General features: G+C 41.6%; 1 pseudogene; it reads right to left on the bottom strand.

Moving 5' to 3' along the window:
- Positions 1 to 5,810: 5,810 nt before the first annotated feature.
- Positions 5,811 to 6,853, bottom strand: LOC148013608 (plant cysteine oxidase 4 pseudogene; annotated as a pseudogene).
- Between the last annotated feature and the right edge of the window lie 15,523 nt (positions 6,854 to 22,376).

The raw sequence follows: 22,376 nt of genomic DNA, 5'->3' as shown, positions 1-22,376 counted from the left end.
CATGCTTAACCGCCAAGACCCACAGACCACTTATTGTTCAAGTGTTTCAAGTGAACACCTATGGCTATCTCTCACCTAGCCGACCCACCTGCAATCCTACCGAGGTGTAGTGAGCTTACCTCAATGCCGAAATGAGTTGCCTCCTCCCTCAAGCACACTGATAGCTCCACGATTCATGATGCAAGCTCAAGCATCCTCAAGCCTCCACCTCCAAGCTCCATCCTTCATAGCTGTGTGCAAGATAAGAGAAGAAAATAGGAGAGAAGAAGAGAGGAGACGATGGAGAGCCTCACCTCCAAGATCTCTCACCCTCACACAGTCACTCCCTCACACTCTCACACTTCCTCTCTCAAGCACACACAAGCAAGCAAGAAAAGAAGAGAAGAAGAGAAGAAGAGAAGAAGATGAGTCCACTTTACTACACACCAAAGAATGAGCTTCTCATTCAGTTTTTGAGTTTATATACAAAACCCTAAATTCCTTTTGGGCAGTCATCCCCTTATCCCTTTTATTACATGGCTAGCCATAGCCTAGACCCTATTTTCTATTGTCCTCCTATCTTCCTAGCTTCCTTCCTACTGCCCATCTACCTTTACAATTTGCACAGGAGGGAGTCTAGCACTCTTTTACAAAAGTTTTAGGGGCACCTTGCATTTAAAAATGTTCTTTTGCATTTGACTTAGCTTTGGAGGCCACCCTTTCGTTTTCGGCCATTTTCCTTCCTACTTCCATTGTGTCCAATTTCCTTCTAGGCCACCTCTTTCAACTCCCAACTCGTGCTTTTCCACTTTTTCCGCTTTTTTCTTGTTATGAGGTTAACATAGAGTATGACTCATTCCAGGAAAATCATAGGTGGAATTTGGTTCCTTTGCCTAGTGGAAAGTGTGTTTTGCCATGCAAGTGTACAAGTTGAAAAGTACCCCTGGATGTCCCAAGCCAACATACAAGGCCCTGGATTGGGTGCTAATGATTTCAAGTTGGATCATGGTGTGGACTTTTATGAAGTATTTTCTTCTATTGTGAAGATAACTACCCTATGTGTAGTACTAGCTTTGGTTGCTCAACTTGACTTGGATATTTATCAGATGGATGTCAAGACAACTTTTCTTCATGGAGGGGACTTGCATGATGAGATTTACATGGAGTAGCCTAAGGGTTTTGCAGAACTTGGTAGGAACCACCTAGTGTATAGATTGAGAAAGAGCCTTTATGGCCTTAAGCAGGCACCTAGGAAATGGTATCACAAGTTTGATGCTTTTATCCATTCATAGGGATATTCCCATAGTGATATGGATCCGTGTTTATACACGAAGAAGATTCATGATGGTAGCCTTATGATTTTGATCCTTTGTATGGATGATATGTTAATTGCTAGGAGTACTCATGATGAGCTAGATGCCTTGAAAGGTCAAATCAAGAAGAGCTTTGAGATGGAGGACATGGGATAGGCCTCACATATTCTTGGGATGCACATTACACTCGATTTCTCTAAGGGGCTCCTTTATTTCTCACACAAGAGTATATCCAGAATGTTGGAAAATAGAACAAATGATCTATGCTCTAGGAGAAAGGCTCAGAATCCCATAAGCATAGTGAGAAACGTGAGACTATCCAAAGGCTATAAAAACATGTACTTAGTTCTCATTTCATTGTAATATATAGCACTTCTCTTTTATGATAACTCAAGGCTGTGTTTATGAGTCAAAGCTAATCAATCTTCGAACCTAATTCACTTGAATTACAATTTTCCATTTCAATCATGTATCATGTCCATGACTTGCATCCACCATAGCCAATCTAACTCTAGATTCGTGTTTCCTAACATGGTATCAAAGCTAGCTGAGCTACATAGCTAGTGGGTATACTCTCTCAACCATTCCCTCTCTTATCCTCTTCTCTACTCAACTCATCAAATCATCTACTCCCCATCTCAATCTCCCAAGCTACATGTGGTGATTTCTAGTTCAACCAAGAAGCTTGGTTCAAAACTCATATTGGAGGTGCTATGCAAGGGGTGTGCTTCTGTTTCTATCACATAGAGACAGAGAGAAAGAAAGAGAGTTTGAGCAGCTTGTGTGGCCTCCACAAATCCATCGCCTACTGCCAAGAGGACGTCCTTGCATGGATCGGGTATACCGAGTTCATACTGAGAGATGCATAAGTTTGCACTACTAGGTTCACACCTTTTAGCTCACAAAAAGATTTAAAAGATTTTCTTTACCTAAGCTAAGGTAAAGCCTTATATCTAATTAATCCTTTCATTCAAGTCTCTTTCACACTTACTCACTTCTCAATCTAGTTCAGCATAAACCTCATTACACTCTCTCCCTCACACTCAAATCCTTGTTCACATTGCCACTTAAATTCTCTTCCTCCTTGCAAATTGGATGTAGCTGATCTTGATCCCAAAAGTGATTCACGTTCTTATAGAAAGCTACTATGTGTGGGATGCTCCATTGATTAAACATTTGCAAACTCTCACTTTGTTGTAAAAGGATAGATACTACCTGAGTGTACCATAAACTCGTGGAAAGACCTCCTTATCTAAAAATGATGGATCTTGAGAAAATAGTAAAATTTAATGGTGAAGGTTTTCGTCCATGAAAAGAGAAGACCGTATATCATCTCATGCACAAAGATCTATGGATCTATTTGAAGATGATGCAAGAGATGGAGATGGCAAGAAAGAAGATGTAGGAGGTGAGATCAAAGACAAAAGAATAGAAGAGAATGAACAACAAGCCTATAAGCATCATTTCCTGGGGATTGATCGATGATGTTTTGCATCATATCTCTAGCATCAGGGATGCCAAAGCTACGTGGGATGAACTTGATAAAATCTTTGGGACGACACAGGCTAAAAAATCCAACATAAAAGTACTTGTGCAATTCTACAAACTAGATGTAAAAGATAGTTCTTCTATGACCATGCATATTAATAAGTTTAAGAGCTTAAAAACTCAACTTTCCACTCTAAATAATAACATTTATGATGAAGATGAAGCCACTGCAATACTACTAGCAAGTGTAAATCAAGAGCAATATGAGAACCTTCTATCTTGCGTGCTATATGGCTACACTTAGAAAATGGCATTGGGATCCCGTCAAGGGTAACGTGAGGTACTTATAGGGCACAAAAACTATGTGTGTATCTTATGGTGTCTAGGATACAAGAGTCTGGGATACACTAACTTTGATTATGCAAGACATACAAACAATAGGAAGTCCACCACTGGCTATGTCTTCACCTTTGCTAGAGGTGTTGTTTCTTGGATATCTAGGGTGCAAAAATTCATGGGCCTATCTACTACAAAGGTAGAGTATGTTGCAACCACCACTAAGACTTGCAATATACTCTCTCAATGAGGTCCCTACACGCATTTGGTTTCTATGAGTGCTATTCAATCCATGCAAAGATGAAGCACATTGATGTATGTTACCACTTTATTAGATAGATCATTGAGGACAAGTCCATTGAGCTTGTCAAGATCACAATTGACTAGAATCTTGCATATATACTCACTAAAAGTCTTCAGTGGATTATTTTCCTTCCTTAGGAATTTGATGGTGGGTGCTGGATAAGATGACACCTTTCTTGATTGTGTTGTACTTATGTACATTTGTACTTTGTTACTTTTTTATTATTCTCTCCTCACTATGGGGCATATTCACCTTTAAGTGGAAGGTTGTTGGGGGTAAAGGCACCTTGTCTAGCCACCAGTGTATTAGTTACACTGATAGTAACCACACCATGTATTAGTTTAGCCTTGGAAAGTTGCACCTACTAAATTACGGGCCATCATAAAGAGCAACACTAAAATTGGTTCTAAATGAGGTTCTACAATGAGGGTCAAAGTATTTGGTGTATCTTTTTGGCTCATGCATTCATGGGCTAATCAATATTCTAGCTTGTTTGTAAATGGAAATTCCAAGGTGGTAAGAACGTGTATCCAATCCTCCTCATCCTTGGGAGAGGGAACATATCTAGCCAATGGTCAGGAGATTGGAGGGTTATTAGAATCTCCTCGTAATACTACAAAGATAGTGTCTAAGTTAACAAATGAGGTTTTCCATCACTCCATCTTGATGCATATTTCCTCTTTCATATTTCCCAAAAATACTAAACCATTTTCCCAATCCTCAATGAGACAAGCATTGTGCATCCATGGTTAGCTAAGCAACAGGTCATAGTTGACTCCTTTCATGATAAGAGACTTAACCTTGAATTGTACCCACAATCTTGACTGGCCAATGTCTTAAGTATCCTGACTTTAAACCCATCGATGACAATCTAATTAAAATGCACTAGATTGATTGATGGATATCCCCAAGCTTGAAGTATACCCTAATTAACTATGCTCACATTGGCTCTAGTGTCAATAATTCCTTGTCATATAGTATTTGTAAGTGTTTCCATGGGAATATTTTTGTGTTTCTCATCTCTTTTTTGCATTCACTACTCCTCTTTACCATTGAGAACTCAAAATAGGTGCTTAAATGTCTCTCATTGATTTTCATTTCTTCTATCTACCTTTGCAATTACCTTCATTCTACCCTAGGAACATTTGTTTTCTATTCTAGTTCCAGGAAAGAGTTGACTTTGTTGCAATTCTAATCCACAACCATCTATATTTAGATAACATGCTTTGAGCCTTCTTCAATGGACTACGTGTAGCATCAATAGTTGATCAAATTCCAAGTTTGCTGGAACATATCCAAGTCTCTTATTATATCATACTTCTTGATGGGCTCCATTAGTTTCTCCAATCAACTTTGGAATGGAGCAATACACATTTTCATTCTCTTCTAATCTTCAAGGAGGGGTAAGAAGATACCTTTCTTTAGCATCTCAAAGATGTCTATCTCTTGTAGTTCTTGAAACCATTTCTCCTTCTATGGAATTTTTCTTTTATAGGATCCTAGGTATTATATTCTCTATACTATATTGTTATGTAGTATGTTTATATCATTCTACATTATGTTGTTATGTGAAGTAGAACGAGAAGTTTAATTTTGACGACTTTGCCCAATTAGTGGAAAGGGATGGATGCAATATAATGTAATTCAAGTTGATAGATTTCTTAAGCCTATGCTAGGCGTGCTACCCTTGATATGCCCCTAAATTATGGGATGGGGAATGCTAGTAGTACCACTATTCTCACTATGCATATGGGATTTTCAACATCTCTTCCTAGAGCATTCATCATTGTCTCTCTCTCATGAAAATCCACTTATGGGCAAGCCTCTATGGGTGTACATACAAGCATCATTTTCTATTCTCAACAGCCCCCCTCAAATGATGAATCCCTACCCTTGCTAGCTTTTGTCCCCCCTGCATAAAAACATGGCCCAGGAGACTAGCTCTTTGGTAGCCTAGTCAAGTTAAGGTTTGAAACTTTACATATTTGGTAAGGGCTTTAACATCCACTATGGGAAAATTTCTTTGTTGTCAATAGCAAAAAGTTCTTTTTCCATGCTTCTTTGGCATCCTTTACTTTTCTCGATCTTCTAGGTGTCCTTGATCTTCTTGGACTCCTTCTTGGTCTTCATGCTCTTTGCCTTTGTTGTGATTCTTGTCCCTTTGTTGACGCATGGTACTTCTCCTTTTTGCTTTATGCTTTTACAAATGAACACACTGATGGGTACATGGGCTTGGTTTGACAAACTCTCATTCATTGAAGTTCGGGATACATGAATTTTTTGGATTTTAATGGATAGGCAATCAATAAAAGGGCTTGACATGGCAATGGATTTTGGAGAAGTGCAAACATCTTAGAGTTAAACTAGTTCTGCAATGGAAGCAAAACTTTTCAAGGTACAATTCTTGGACCCGTGTAAGGAGCTGTCTTTGACAAGTTAGCTAGTGGTTTGGACTCCTTTAGCCATGATAGAGCTGGCATTCGCTCATGGCATAATTTCCATTTCCATCACCAGAGGATTCACCTGCTTGTCTAGAATATGGAATATCTCGATAGTACGTACAATGTTTGCCATCTTCTGCAAAATAAGGAGGAGCCAAGACATCTAGTACATCACAAGTTGTTACTGTTGTGAATTCATGTATATTACCTCCACTTGTTGGGTGAAGCATCGATGGTTCACAAGGTGCTGACATAGTCCTATCAACAACTAGCTTTGCAATCCTGGATTGTGTTGCATCACCACTGTTAACCCAATCATAAGCCTTGACCTGCAGTGATCCATATAGAAGTTTGCTAAAGAAATTCATGCATGGATGATAGTGAAGAGGTGTTACAACTGAAGTAGGTAGGCAGAAGATCCCCATAGAGAACTCATCACACTCATATATGTGCATATATGATATGATTGGAGCTGAATGAGATGCTTTTGAGTGATACCTATCCCTATTCCTTTTCTCTGTTTGGATAGAGTTAGAACCTCCATTTTCTTGTTGAGGTGGGATTTCATACAATCCAACATCAGGCGGCTTGATATTGTCTAGAAGAAGGCGGACTCTCTACAACGCTTGAGGAGAGAATGGAGGTCTTAACAGTGTGAAGGCTTCTCTACACGCCTCATACAGCCGCTGCATTGCAGGCAAGGGCTCGGCTCCCGAATCCTCTTCTTCAGCAGGGTCAGGGCCCAAGGCCTTTAAGGAGTGCTCCTCTTTCAAGCACATGATGAAGATGATGATGCGAAGAGGCCCAAAGTCATGAGAACATGTGTTAATGTAGAGGCCTCTTACAGCTACTTGAGGGGGCAATGGCCTGCTAGGATCTATGACATATGTCTTGCCATGGCCAGAGGCTCCTAGATAGAAGGGGAAGACCACCCCTGCAGCCACAAACAGCAGGAGACCACTTGCTATGATTCCATTACAAAGATATGACATCTCTCTATCCTTTGTCTCATTGATAGACAATAGAAAATAGACACACACACACACACACTCTCTCTCTCTCTCTCTCTCTCTCTCTCTCTCTCTCTCTCTCTCTCTCTCTCTCTCTCTCTCTCTCTCTCTCTCTCTCTCTCTCTCTCTCTCTCTCTCTCTCTCTCTCTCTCTCTCTCTCTCTCTCTCTCTCACACACACACACACACACACTCTCTCTCTCTCTCTCTCTCTCTCACACACACACACACACACACACACACTCTCTCTCTCTCTCTCTCTCTCTCTCTCTCTCTCTCTCTCTCTCTCTCTCTCTCTCTCTCTCTCTCTCTCTCTCTCTCTCTCTCTCTCTCTCTCTCTCTCTCTCTCTCTCTCTCTCTCTCTCTCTCTCTCTCTCTCTCTCTCTGTGACAATTGTTCCCCTATCACAGCCGACATTTGTTCCCCTATCACAGCTGACATTTGTTCCCCTTTTGTAGCCATTATCTAGAGTACCAGAGCTACATACGCACATACACATACACGACACTTATCACACTCACAGCACTGTATTTTCAGTTTCCAGTTTTTAGCTTTTCATTCAGCACTTTTATTTTGGATAGCTGGACCTCATCAGTTGTATCACAGTTTGTCTCATAGGCCAGTTTTGGTCTTTAGAAGATGTTAATATAACTTTCTTTCCTTCTCTCTCTCTCTCTCTCTCTCTCTCTCTCTCTCTCTCTCTCTCTCTCTCTCTCTCTCTCTCTCTCTCTCTCTCTCTCTCTCTCTCTCTCTCTCTCTCTCTCTCTCTCTCTCTCTCTCTCTCTCTCTCTCTCGTTCTGTCTGTCCGAGTTTGTGTCACATACCAATTTAGCGAAGAAATCACACCACTAGCTACCTAGCTCAACCATGGTTTTGATACCATGTTTAGAATCATGGACCTAGAACTAGATGAGCTATGGTGGACACAAATCAAATACACGATACATGATTAGAATGAGAAATTGTGACTCAAGTGAATTAGGTTCCAAGATAGATTAGCTTGGACTCATAAACACAACCTTTTAGAGATAGATTCGATCAATAGAAACGAGTAAGCATCTCTAGCTTGAGAACCTCTAGGTGGAGTGATGCGTGTGCACCTATTCTAGAATGAATCTTTTTCTCTCTTTTATTTTACTCACTTTTAGTCCTTCATGAGTGGACATAGGTGGACGTAGGGTTTGAGAGAGGTAACCCTCACTCATCCTCTTATTATTTATACTCTACCTATGAGGATCTTATGATGTATCTACACCTATTCTACAACAGAGCTTTTGTTCTCTCTTTTTTTTTCTCTCACTTTTCCCCTAAAGATTTATGTATATGATAACCATTGATGATACAAGCTACCCTATTTATAAAATATTTCTATTGTTGAAATGCTAGCAAAGAAATGTACAATAGAAATCTACAAGTTCTTTGCTAGCATTCCCCATTAGGGCATATAGTATTACAAGGTGCAATGACAAGGTGGTGTCTAAATTTCTCACCCATTAACTTTAGGAAAATGGCTCTTTCTTAGACTTGGAAGGAAAATATGGTTCACTTTTAAATCTGGGAGGTTGCATAGTTGGTTTTGTGATCAAGATGGGCCACTTGCCTTTACCACTCCCCTTTACCATTAGAGAACTCAAAACAAGTGCTTCAATTTCTCTCACTGCTTTCCATCCCTTCTACCCCCCCTTTGCACTTTCCCTTCATTCTTCCCTAGCCACATGTATTTCCTATTCTAGATGCCATTTCCGAGAAAACCTCCAAGGGTGAGGCCTACAAGGTGCTTTGCCACTCCTTGTTGAAGGACAATATGCTTTCCCTGACACGATCTCTATCATGTAGCTAAGTTAATAGATACACAAGCAACATTAAACTATTGCATTTCTAAGTTGAAGGTCAAGAAAGTTAAAACTTTGTAGATTTTTCTCATGCTACCTATCGAATTGAGAAGTGTATTGATTATATCGGAAGAGTAAGTGCAATTTTTCATATATTCAGAAACAATTTTTACAATATTTGTCGGTCATTTATCGTGTATAGGGGGCAACAAAATCTTGCAAGAAAATAACTTACATTCATCTGAGTAGGAGCAATAGTTGTACAATGGCAAATGGTATATTGCGTGTATGATAGGAAATGTTTCAATAAATTCTATGAAATAGCAAAATCTCCACTATTACAGTTAATTTTTTGATTTATGGCAAACACTTTTTAAGCATGAGCACTAATTTAGATATGAGATATTCATTTTTTTGAAAGACCATTTGTGGCAAATATTTTGTGAGCATGTAGCACTAATTTAGATATTGCAAATTCATTTTCCTTGGGAGAACAAAAAAGTTAATGACCAATGTATGTGCTCATTTGAGTAACGTAGTCATTATTGAGTAATTCATATGCATGTATTGGAACATTGACATTACTATAAGGAACTTTTGTATGCCAACCATCATCACTTTGGAAAAAATAAGGATATATAACATCAGTATATATATTCTATGCAAGTTTCAAATAGAGATACAATGAGCATCTTGAGTATAAACATCAACATCACAATGATCAAGAGTATCTCATCACTTGCCCTAGCATGATAGTTGCAATCTCAGTTCCAACACAAGCAGAATATTGTATATTAGTTTGTTGAACACTAAAAATAGTTGCTCTCAATTCCATTAAGGGATTGTGTTGCAATTGTATATCCTCAAATCTAAAATATTATGCATATACATTGTGATGATGCATCATCCATATACATCATTGTATTCAATATCATAAACGTATAGTTGTGGTCTCTCTCAACATTGTATATTAGGCAAGAGAGAATCTATAAAATGATAAATTAAGCAATGTACTCTGAAAGTATAAGCATTGCCATCAACACTTAAAATCTCATCAACATTCACACAAATGACACAAATGCAAGAGTACTATTACAAGCTCATATATTACTTTTAAGCACTCTACTTTAAGGATGAACACCATGCAACAAACCATGAAATGGTTGTGGTGGACATTGCAATGATGCTAGCATCATTTTTTCATTTTGGAAAAAAATATTTACCAAACAAAATTGAATTTCACATTTCCATATTTTAGCCAAACATCGCTCATACATCAAAAAGACTCTCAATGGAATGCACATCAAGGTCCTGAAATAGTAATATTATACTTGTGGGATGAATGTCCAGTGTGGGCTAGGTAGCATTATTCAACTCAAATAATGGTTTCTATATAGATAATATGATGTTATTCATGTTTCTCAAATAATGGCCAAATATTCGAATAAAAAGTCTTTCGATTGAAAAATAATATCTAATAAATATTGATTTGTAATATTTTCGCATGAAATATTAATCAACCCTAAACCTTGCACACCCCACCCAAAAATGCAACCCAAAGTAATCTCCCACATCGTAAAATGTTGGTGGCTAAGTGCTTACTCCGCGCGAATTAATAAACTCCAGCTCCGTGTCGCGTATGGAAGACCGTGGCTTGAAACCGCAAGCCCACACAGGAACACCCTTCATGGGAAAAGGCAAATGGATAATGAACAAAATTTTGCAAAATTTTGTAATCCTCTCCCCTCAGCCGATGCATGGCAGGGAGAGGGATTATGGAGGGGACCTTGAGTTATGTGGAGAGCATGGGGAAGGGAGGAGGCATGTAGAGCCATGTGTGTGGCTATTTCTCCCCCCCCCCCCCTTTATCCTATATGACAACCCCCTGAAGCTTGAGGGGGAGAGAGGGAGAAGAGACGTACTGTTGCTGCTGTGAAGAGCCGTCTCCTGCCTATAGCCATACTGCTGCCATCGTGCTACTGCCACGCCCTGCCGTCCTCACCCTTCATCGTCATCATAATCTCCATCATCGTCATCAGCACCTCTATCCTCATCTTCTCTCTCCACGATCGTTTTCTGTCACGAAAGCATTGGAAGCTTCTAATTTAAGCTGCCATAGTGCTGCTGCCACACCTTACCATCCTCACCCGTCATCATCATCATAATCTCCATCATCGTCGTCAGCACCACCCTCCTCATCATCACCTCCATCCTCATCTTCTCTCTCCACGGTCGTTTTCTATCACAAAAGCATTGGAAGCTTCTAATTTAAGCTTCCATAAACCTTGTTCTCACGTGCTTCCCCCAGCTTTCTTAAAACCGCATATGCAAGGGCCGATGTCCTGCGTGGAAGGAGGAGATATCGGACAGAAGTAGATTCGATACGTGGAAGTGACCCAAGGGGAGTTGCTACGAAAAAATACACTGCATAAATGGCTCCAAAGCTAAAGATGCGAGGCGCACACGCAGAAGCCTCCAATCCGAGTTCACGCGTGGACAACGCTACGAGTCCTCATGCCCAGGTTCCAATTGTATTCTCGCATGAAAGGGATGCATTAAGCATGATGGGTTTTAGGAAAATTTAAATGCATTTATTCATTCGTTTACGAAGTTAGTGCATATCCTGCATTTGAAATTACTTGCAGTTCCAAGTTGCAATCCTGAATGCATATTGCATAGGTTAAAAAGATGGATTTGTCTAAATGCATCCTAGATTGCCTCGGGGAAAAGAATAGTGCATGGTGCACCTAGGTAACAATTTCCTAGTCTCGACTCGTACATGAGATAATCTTAGACGCCCTTTGAATGTTGTCCAAAATAGTCACAATGCATGGGAAGGAATTTATGATCTTGTAAATTGCATGCGATGATAGTTCATTTTGAGACGGGTTAAGTGCTAAAGGACGGGTTAAATCATTAATGGACTCGTGGCAACAATTGCTCATGCATGGACTCTTTTATCGAAGTTTGTATTTCGAAAGGGATGCATTTTCATATTAAAGCATGAATTCAATACATGAAATGAAGGGTTTATAAGCATAGTTCTTGATGTAAATCAACGTAGCGTTTATACGAGTAGCCCTAAATCGTTAATCATTATAGCTTAGGCAAGGAAAAGAAATTGTCATTGTAAATCTTATAGTTGCATAGAAGGAAAAAGTCTATGAATCGCATATTTGCATGGAATGTTATATCGTGCAATTATTTACATCTTTTGGAAAAAGTATTTGCATCTCTAAGAAAAGATCACCTCTTGTCGCAAGACAATTAGATCAATTAGGTAAATCGCTTGTAATGGTGAAACTTAAATGATGATCACCTCAATGCACTAGGTAGAGCTAAGCCGCGTTAAAATTCTGCCTAGTATCGCACTCGGAAAACCGACTTAATATTTGCAACCTCAAAGATCCTACCCACATTCACAGAATGTTAGGATTAGCTAAACGCCCATGCAAGAATGATCTAGGGTCCTCACCCTAAGGATCAATTGGCCTAATACTAGACTTCCGCAAGGAAATTGGAAATCCTAGGGCTAAGCGTTATCAGCCTACTAGGGTTAGGGTTGGGTTGGGTCGAGAGGACCTTCCAAACCCTACATCTTGACCAAATATATTCTTGACCAAGGAATACCGTGCGATGGGAGAAATGACCCCACAAGTTAGGTGCTACACTTGTCTCGTGCAACAAGTTGCAACGTCGCATGATTTTGTGTTAAATCACAAAATAGTATTGCCACTCCTTAGAACAAGGTTGGCAGGTTCTACATACAAGTCTAATTTGCAAGAGGATGAGTAGTCATCCTGCTTCATCACCCTTCTATGAGGCTGATTTGCCAAGTTAGGGTAATTATGAATTGCCTAGCAAGAAATTAACCAATCAATTTAGGGCGACGAGGTTGCCCATGAGTTATTGTCTTTAATTTAAGGAAACCTAAGGTGGAAACAATTTGGGTTAACTGGGTATAAACCCTAACCCAAGGATAAGATGGTAAACAAGCAACTTAGCCTACAAAACCCTTGGGATCTTGCCAAGTCATAATTGATCCTGGATCGAATGCTGGATGCATTGGAAGAGAAGGATTCACATCTTAGTAGTTGGCCGTGCAAACAACCAATGGAATGCTTGTGTTTGTATACGTAGGAGCACTGTTTGTACTTCCTTGCTCAAAGAACTAATGCTGGAAAATAACTAATGCTTCAGGTTGAAAGCCTGGAGGGAGAGGCAGCATTAGTTACCCCCGATTGCCTACCTGACCCTATCCAAGGGGGTTGTTAGCCGCGCCGGGTACATGGACCGAACTTGCCGCGAGAGGTCTCTCCATGGGTACTACTTGGAGCAGGAGGACGCTCGGGTGTCGGGGGGGCTCTAGCCGTAAATCCCTTGCCTCCAGGTCCTGCACAAGAGGCCGACTTGACTCGAGATTAGATCTTGAGGCCCGCATACTAGTCTACGGGCAAAAACTTGGAATAGAAATCCCTGAGGATTGCTGGAATTGCCTTCGGATGGATTATGGAATTGCCTTCGAGTGGATTATGGAATTGCCTTCGGGCAGATTATGGAATTGCCTTCGAGCGGATTATGGAATTGCCTTCGGACATATTATGGAATAGCCTTAGGGCTGGATTATATGATGTATTCCAAAGACTGATAAATAAGATCAATTGTTGAAAAGGAACTTGTTTGACATTGTTTTTCTATATTAGTGCTTAAGTTACGTGAAGGAACCGGTGATTAATTGGCTAATTAAAGAAGCTGTTTTTGCTTGTCAAACTAAATGTGGTAGGTAACTAGATAACTAAATCAACCTGAGGAAAGTGCGATGGATGTGGCCATGGGTCCGTCCTACGAAAGGGTGGTCTCAATTGGCCATGAACTTTTCTCAAAGGAATTGACAACAAGGTAAACAATGACCTAGAATCTAGAGAACTAGAGTCCCGATTTATACTGTTTTAGGGGAATGGAATGGGACTATGCCTTACGAGCAAAGAGGTCGAGCTTTGCATCCCTCTTGTTTCCAATTCTCCTTGAACCAAGTGCAGTATAAACCAGCTTCGACCCTAATGTTTCTGCGTAAAGTAGTTTCTTTGGGGCTTGACGCTAGCTACCTTCTAGGAACTTGACCATTAGGGAAACCCTCATTCAGGTCGGTCCTAAGTGGGAACGGCCGGAATGCTTTCGCTTCGTGGCAAACTCAGGAAGACCTAGATCGCAAACCCCTTGCATTCCATGGGAGTGTTGGGCAATGCTTTCTGGACTCTCTTCCCGATGGGCTGCTAAAATGTGTCCTGCAAGTGGACAGGGGGACACATCAGAGTTGGTATCAAAGCGAACCAACGAGATCTAGTATTTACAAGAAAACTTAATGAGGAGAAGTAGAGCAAATGTTGCTGTTAAGAACATTTTCTTACTTACTTATCGATGCTAGCCTACAGAGCCGCAAAGCATGGAACAATTTCTTGGTGTTCAGGTTATGTTTATGACTGCGATGCATGCCTCGGATTATCAACGAAGGCTAGATATGATGAATATCCTAGACCGCATCTACAATCCTTCACCCTGTATGTGGAACAGAGATGGACGGGTGATTGAGGAATTTATTACATAGCTGCCCACCGACTTGCATACCTTTGGACCAACTTGAAGAGAATCAAGCGGATGGAGGACTTAAAGATCGTGAAGCTATTCATCTTTGTTGAAGCTCACACAAATGCAACCCTACATGTCGGCGGTTGAAAGGTCAAGCAGAACACATATGTGTACGAGGAAGTGACTCGAATAATCCCTGCCGACAGAATCAAGGTGTTGGGACGTTATGAGAAGAACGGGTATCAAAGGAAAAGATATCCCAAGCTTCCTATGACCTATCAATTCCTGAAAATCCATGACCCCAATCCATACTATTACTCAGTTCCCGTAATTGAATGTAACACAGTCTTATTCTCCTCGAATTGATGTACCAATCAGCTTGTTCCATCTTCCCAAAAATAAATATACTCGAAAGGGCTATGCCCACATGAATGAAATAGACTTTTTTATCAATGATTGTCTTGACTGTAAGTGTTGGTAAAGAAGTTAAGTGATTAGGTTACTTGGTTAGAAGTTGAACTGAGCATGAAATATAATATGAAAAACGTCTAGCAAGTTTTAACGTAAGGAATCTCATGTCCAAGCGCAACCACAAGTGCAGATTCCTAGTTCGACCCCGACACCAAGTACAATTGTAATCCAAGAGAAGAAGTTCCTTCTCAAGCATATCAAACCACCTGAATTCGATGGTAAGGGAAGGACCGTCCAAACTGATGCCGAGATCTGGATCAAATCCATGGAAGATTATTTCGAAGCAGCAGGTACTGCACCTGCTAACCAAGCTATGCTCGCCAAATTAAAGCTTACCGGCGAAGCAAGACTTTGGTGGAGGCAATGGTGCAGAGACCAAGGGATCTCGAAAGGGTCAGTTACATGGGAAAAGTTTAAAAGAGTTGTGCGAGGGAGATATTTACCACCTGCCTACCACACGCAGAAGATGAACAAGTTCTATGAACTGAAGTAGCTTGGACTATCTCTTGATGCTTACTATTCAAAGTTCGTATCTCTTTTGAAGTACGCGCCACAAATGGATATGACACAACAGGTGTCAAAGTTTTGTGCCGGATTAAACCCACCTATAAACACCCGCCTCAAATCAATGCGCCCAACAAATCTTCAGGATGCACTCATTCGAGCTGCACCATAATACAGGAGGTGCAGATCAAGCCAAGAAATAACAAGACTTTGTCTTACAAGGATCAGAACAAGGGAGTGTATAGGTCTCAGGCTAAGAGAGCGTAGAGCCAAAATCACGCACAAAGGAAGAAAGCCAGGACCGACACTGTAAATAATTTCATTCCTACCCAAGGTAATGGCCATAATCTCTCTTGCTTTCATTGCAATGAGCCCAGTCACTTTAAAACGCAGTGTCCCAAGCTTAGCAAAGGACAACGCCAGGGGAAATCCCAAGGAACCGTCCGTGGCCAAGGAGCCGCCGCCGTCAGGGCCAGAGGGAGAACCTCTAGTGTTGCCAACAAGGAGCTGTATGATGAAGAAGACCCATCCATGGAAGCAGACATTGAGAGGGCAACAATTCATGCCACTCTTCACAAGAAAGGCCCGAATCGCCAATTCTCGGTGATTGAAACCCCTTCGGATTACCAAGGTAAAAGCTTCAAAACCTTGATTGATTGTGGCAATACACATTCTTCATTTCGCCAGTCTGTGCAAAAATATTAGGAATAGCCACAATAGATGCACCTACCTTACTTGTGGAATTAGCAAATGGTCATGAGGTCACTTGTACCAGGCAAACTGCTAAGGTGAAATTCCTACTGGGTGGAAAGGCAACTTCGATCAGATTCAGGGTTATAAACCTAGGTATCCACGAGTGTTTGCTCGGAATGGATTGTCTTAAACCTAATGACGCCCACATTCACTGTGGAAAGGGCCAAGTCTCCTTTCGAAATTTTGAAAGGGAATTGGTCACAACTCAAGGAGAGGCTAGGAAGCCAAAAATTCAACTGGCCAAAGCATCTCGGATAATAAAAGGAGTTAGAAAGGGACTACCTGTCTATTTGATTAAGCTAAATAAGCTAGATCAGAATCAAGAATCTAGGGAAGAACCTTCATGGCTAAAGGAATACGCAGACGTATTTCCTGAAGAGCTGATAGAATTTCCTCCTCAAAGGGAAGTCGATCACGAAATCAAGCTAGCGCCAAGAGCTGCACCAATTGCAAAGACCATATAGGATGTCCATCCCAGAAGCGATTGAGCTAAAGAAGCAACTCAAGCAACTGTTAGACCAAGGCTACATTCGTCCCAGCAGTTCGCCATGGGGAGCTCCATTGTTGTTCCAAAAGAAGAAAGATGGAACGCTTCGGTTATGCATTGACTACAGAGGGTTGAAACAATCAACCATTAAGAACAAATACCCTATTCCAAGAATAGATGAACTTCTTGACCGTCTTCAAGGTGCAAAGATCTTCTCCAAGATTGATCTCAGGTTTGGATATTATCAGATAAGGATCAAGGAAGAGGATATCCCAAAGACGGCATTCATCACAAGGTATGGGCACTTTGAGTTCCTGGTCATGTCATTCGGGCTGACAAATGCTCCTACTACCTTCAACAGGCTAATGTAGGATATCTTTAGGCCCTATCTTGATGACTTCGTACTCATCTTCTTCGACGATACCTTAGTCTATCCAAACAGGAAGAAGCTCATGAACCCTAGCTTCACATTATCATCGAGACAATGAGGGCACACAAGCTTTATGGCAAAAAGAAGAAGTGTGCATTTTTCAAGTGACAGATTGAATATCTGGAATTCATTGTATCAGCAGAAGGAATTTCAGTAGACCCCATTCTAGAGTGGCCAACGCCAACAACTGTCAAAGAAATATGTAGTTTTCTTGGATTGACAGGATGGTACAAAGTCTTTATCAAAAACTATGCCCTGATTGCAGCACCTCTGACGGATCTACTGAAGAAGCAAGTATCAATTGTATGGTCACCTGCTGAACAGTCCAGCTTTGACAAACTAAAGCAAAGCTTGGTATCAGCACCCATCCTGAAACTTTCGGATCTTAGTAAGGAGTTTGAAGTGATAACTGATGCTAGCACACTTGCCTTAGGATGTGTGTGCTTATGCAAGAAGGTCATCCTGTTGCATACTCTTTAAGGAAACTAAAGAGCCATGAGAGGAATTATACTACCCACGATCTGGAGCTGTAGGCTATTATCCATGCTCTCAAGCTTTGGAGACACTACTTGTTGGATAACAAGTTTACCCTAGTGACGGATCATAAAATTCTTAAATGGATCTTTACCCAGAATGAGCTCAATATGAGGCAGCGTCGATAGATTGAAGTGCTAGAGGAATATGATTTTGAAATCAAATACCGGTCTGGAAAGGAGAATGTAGTTGCCGATGCAGTCAGTCGCAAGGCATTTTTGAATTCTTCGATTTTGCAAGATCCATCAACAATAAGATCTCTAGCCACAAAGGTATCCATGCCGAACAACCCAATCCTTGAGCTACATAGATAAGAGACATGCCATGACCCAACCTATCAGAAATTGCTAAGGGAGATCCCTATCAAGGATCAAGACCCAAAGCTACAAACAAAGTATCTAGAATTCTCTATCAATAGTGGACTTGCCTACTATAGAACAAGATTATGTATTCTGGCAAGCCAATCACTCAAGCAGAAGATACTTTGGGAAGCCCATGACTCCCCTTTCCCAAGACATCTTGGCTATGCCAAGACCCTTAATGCAATTAGGAAGAGTTATTATTGAGAGAGGCTCAAAAGTGATGTCCTCAAATATGTCACTGAATGTTTGTCTTGTCAACGCATTAAGGCCGAACATGTCAAAATGCTAGGGAAGTTGCTACCGCTTGACATTCCCCAAATGAAATGGGAATTCATTAGTATGGACTTTGTTGTTGGCCTGCCCCAAGTTCAGGGAGGATACAACTCCATTATGGTTGTGGTAGATATATTTACCAAGGTTGCATATCTTATCCTTGTTAAGACAAACTATAAAGCCTCAGACATTGCAAGGTTATTCATCAAGGAGATATTCAAACTGCATGGGTTACCCAGAAGAATCATTAGTGATCATGACTCTCTCTTCACATCACACTTTTGGAAGGCTATCTTCGAGGCCATTGGGACTCAACTCTGTTTTAGTATAGCTTACCATCCCCAAACCAATGGTCAAACAAAACAAGTCAACCAAGTCATTGAGGATATGCTTAGGGCACACTGCTGTCGTGAACCCAAAAAGTGGATTCAATATTTGCCACTGGTTGAGTTTGCCTACAATGCTTCTTATCAACAAAGCATTCATATGACCCCTTTTCAAGCATTGTATGGGCACGATTGTCATAGTCCTTTAAACTTTTCGGATCCAACCTTGAGGGTTGAAGCTTCATAACAGATGCTAAAAGACATGGATGACCAAATCAAATCAATAAGATAGGACATCCAAGCCACCAAGGACAGACAAAAGGATTATGTAGACTTGAAACATCAAGACAGATCCTTCGTTGAAGGAGATATGGTCTTCATTCGCGTACATCCAAAGAAGAGTTCCCTATACTTGGGTGAATGCAAAAAGCTAAGTCCAAGGTATTGTGGACCCTGCAAGATTCTCAAGTGCCTAGGGCCTAATGCTTACAGACTTCAACTCCCCGAAAACCTAAGAGTCCATAATGTATCCCATATCTGTCTATTGAAAAAGTATGTGCCTAACCCTAGTAACGTGCTTGATGATCAACAAGTTGTAATGCCTAGCCAAAGAGTCCTTGAGCTATGGCCTGACAGGATCTTAGATATTAGGGAGAGGCATTTGAGATCCAGAACCTTGAGAGAATACCTCATCCAGTGGAAAGATTATCCCGAAGAGGATGCCACTTGGATGGATGAAAGTACTCTCAACCATCAATACCCCCAGTTCTTCTCAAGATGAGGACATCTCGATTCCTCTAAGGTAGAGAGAATATAATATTTCTGCACGAAATATTAATCGACCCTAAACCCCGCACACCCTGTGCAAAAATGCAACCCAAAGTAATCTCCCACATCGTAAAATGTCGGTGGCTAAGTGCTTACTCCGCACGAATTAATAAACTCTAGCTCCGTGTCGTGTATGGAAGACCATGGCTTGAAACCGCAAGCCCACACGGGAACACCCTTCATGGGAAAAGGCAAATGGATAATGGACAAAATTTTGCAAATTTTTTTAATCCTCTCCCCTCAACCGATGCATGGCGAGGAGAGGGAGTATGGAGGGGATCTTGAGTTATGTGGAGAGCATGGGAGAGGGAGGAGGCATGTAGAGCCACGTGTGTGGCTATCTTCCCCCCTCCCCCCCCCCCCCCTTTTATCCTATATGATCCCCCTTGAAGCTTGAGGGGGAGAGAGAGAGAAGAGACGTGTTGTTGCTGTCATGAAAAGCCGCCTCCTGCTTGTCACCATACTGCTGCTGTCACGTTGCTGCCACGCCCTACCGTCCTCACCCGACATCATCATCATAATCTCCATCATCGTCGTCAGCACCACCCTCCTCATCATCACCTCCATCCTTATCTTCTCTCTCCACTGTCATTTTCTGTCACAGAAGCATTGGAAGCTTCTAATTTAAGCTTCCATGAGCCTTGTTCTCACGTGCTTCCCCCAATTTTCTTAAAACCGCATCTGCAAGGGCCGGTGTCCTACGCAGAAGGAGGAGATATTGGATAGAAGTAGATTCGATATGCGAAAGTGACCCAAGGGGAGTTGCTACGAAAAAATACACTGCATAAATGGCTCCAAAGCTAAAGACGCGAGGCGCACACGCAGGAGCCTCCAACCCGAGTTCGCGCATGGACACTGCTACGAGTCCTCATGCCCAGGTTCCAATTGTATTCTTTCATGAAAGGGATGCATTAAGCATGATGGGTTTTAGAAAAATTTAAATGCATTTATTCATTCACTTACGAAGTTAGTGCATGTCATGCATTTGAAATTACTTGCACTTCCAAGTTGCAATCCTGAACACATATTGCATAGGTTAAAAAGATGGATTTGTCTAAATGCATCCTAGATTGCCTCGGGGAAAAGAATAGCGCATAATGCACTTAGGTAACAATTTCCTAGTCATGACTCGTGCATGAGATAATCTTAGACGCCCTTTGAATGTTGTCCAAAATAGTCACAATGCATGGGAAGGAATTTATGATCTTGTAAATTGCATGCGATGATAGTTCATTTTGAGGCGGGTTAAGTGCTAAAGGACGAGTTAAATCATTAATGGACTCATGGAAATCGCTCATGCATGGACTCTTTTATTGAAGTTTGTATTTCGAAAGGGATGCATTTTCATATTAAAGCCTGAATTCAATATATGAAATGAAGGGTTTATAAGCATAGTTCTTGATGTAAATCAACGTAGGGTTTATACGATGTTAACAGTTAGACGAACAAGGTGAAAAATCTAAAAAAGCTAAAGCATAAGACAAAGGCCAAGGCAAAAGTGAAACGAAAGATGAAGGTGCGCCAAGAAAAATATGGAAGCACAAGAAATGCAGAAAAGTCCTAAATAAAGGAAAAGGGCGCACAAGAAAAAGTGTGAATCAATACTTTTGTAAAAGAGCACAAGCGCATTATGCTTTAATTTAAAGAGCGCCCCTCACCCGTGCAATTTGTAAAGGTAGATGGGCGGTAGGAAGGAAGCTAGGAAGATAGAAGGGCAATGGGAAAAAGGGCCTAGGCCATGTAAATAAGGGGATAAGGGGATAACCGCCCAAAAGGGATTTAGGGTTTTGTATATAAAGTTGAAAAGTGAATGAGAAGCTCATTCTTGTGTGTGGCAAAAAGTAGCTCTCCTCTTATTCTTCTTCTTCTTCTTCTTGCTTGCTTGAGCTTGTGCTTGAGAGAGGGAGTGTGAGAGTGTGAGGGAGTGAGTGTGTGAGGGTGAGAGACCGTGGGGTGGAGAAGCTCTCCATCTTCTCCTCTCTTCTTCTCTTCTCTTCTCTTCTCTTCTCTTCTCTTGCTCGTGGTGATGGAGCTTGGAGCGTGGAGCTTGAGGATGGAGCTTTCTTGAAGCTTGCACTTGGATCGTGGAGTTACCAGAGTGTGTGGGAGAGGAGGTAACTCGAATGGCATGGAGGTAAGCTCACTAAACCCATAGATATGGATGGCGCGTCGACTATGTGAGAGGTAGCCATTAGTGCTCGGCTTGGAACGTTTGAAGCAATAAGCGGTCCGTGGGTCTTGGCGGTTGAGCGAAAGCTCCCACATTTTGGTTCCATTTCCAGGACTAACGGATTCAAGCCTTGAGCACTTGCGCGCTTCGAATCGAGCATCAAAGTAAGGGTTTTCCCCTGAATCGGTGCTTGAGATAGATAAGTAGGAAGCAAGGGAGTTTGAAGAGGTATTTGATCTCCTTAGCAAGTAGGTTTTTGGTTTTTTGGATTCGGAAAACATGTTGAAGTAGGGTAGTTATTTGCTTTCTGATTTGGGTGCATTAGAGTAGGAAAAAAAAAACAAAGAAAAAGAAGAAAAACAAGCATTAGGGTTTCTGCTGTCATAATAGGGCGTGAGGATTTGATTCATTTGGCGATTTGCATTTTGGAGTTTATTGGCTATTTCAGGTATATACAACTCTTCCCCTCCATCGATAGCTTTGATCTGGAGGTGTGTATGATAGGCCATGACCTGAATCGTGTGATTCGGGTGATTTATCGTTGTGCCGGCAAAAAATGCGCCGTGCTCGGCGTGTCCGAGTGACGGCGATCCTGGGCCAAGTCCCAGAATCAACCCTCGGACCACTCAAAAATTCAGCCCTCGGCCCTGCCGACTCGGCCCACTTGACTCGGACACCCACCGCTCGGCCCGTCCGAATTAAGCATTCGGACCAACTTTGAAATTCGGCCTCGGTCCACTTGACTCGGCCCACCTTACTTGACCCTCGGCCCACTCAGCCCTCGGCCCACTACCGCTCGGACCACCTGACTCGGACGCATGGTAATTCGGCCCTTTGACCGCTCGGCCACTTGGCCCTCGGCCCACTCGACCCTCCGCCCTCGGCCGGCCAAATTTGGGACTCAGCCCAAAAATGTCAATTTTTCCAGAATTCCATTTTGGCCAAAAACT

This window comes from Lygodium microphyllum, chromosome 26 (genome assembly GCF_053477565.2).
Source record: "Lygodium microphyllum isolate KBCC chromosome 26, Lygodium_microphyllum_v1.1.10, whole genome shotgun sequence".
NCBI lineage: Eukaryota > Viridiplantae > Streptophyta > Polypodiopsida > Schizaeales > Lygodiaceae > Lygodium > Lygodium microphyllum.
This window is presented reverse-complemented; position numbering and strand designations above follow the sequence as displayed.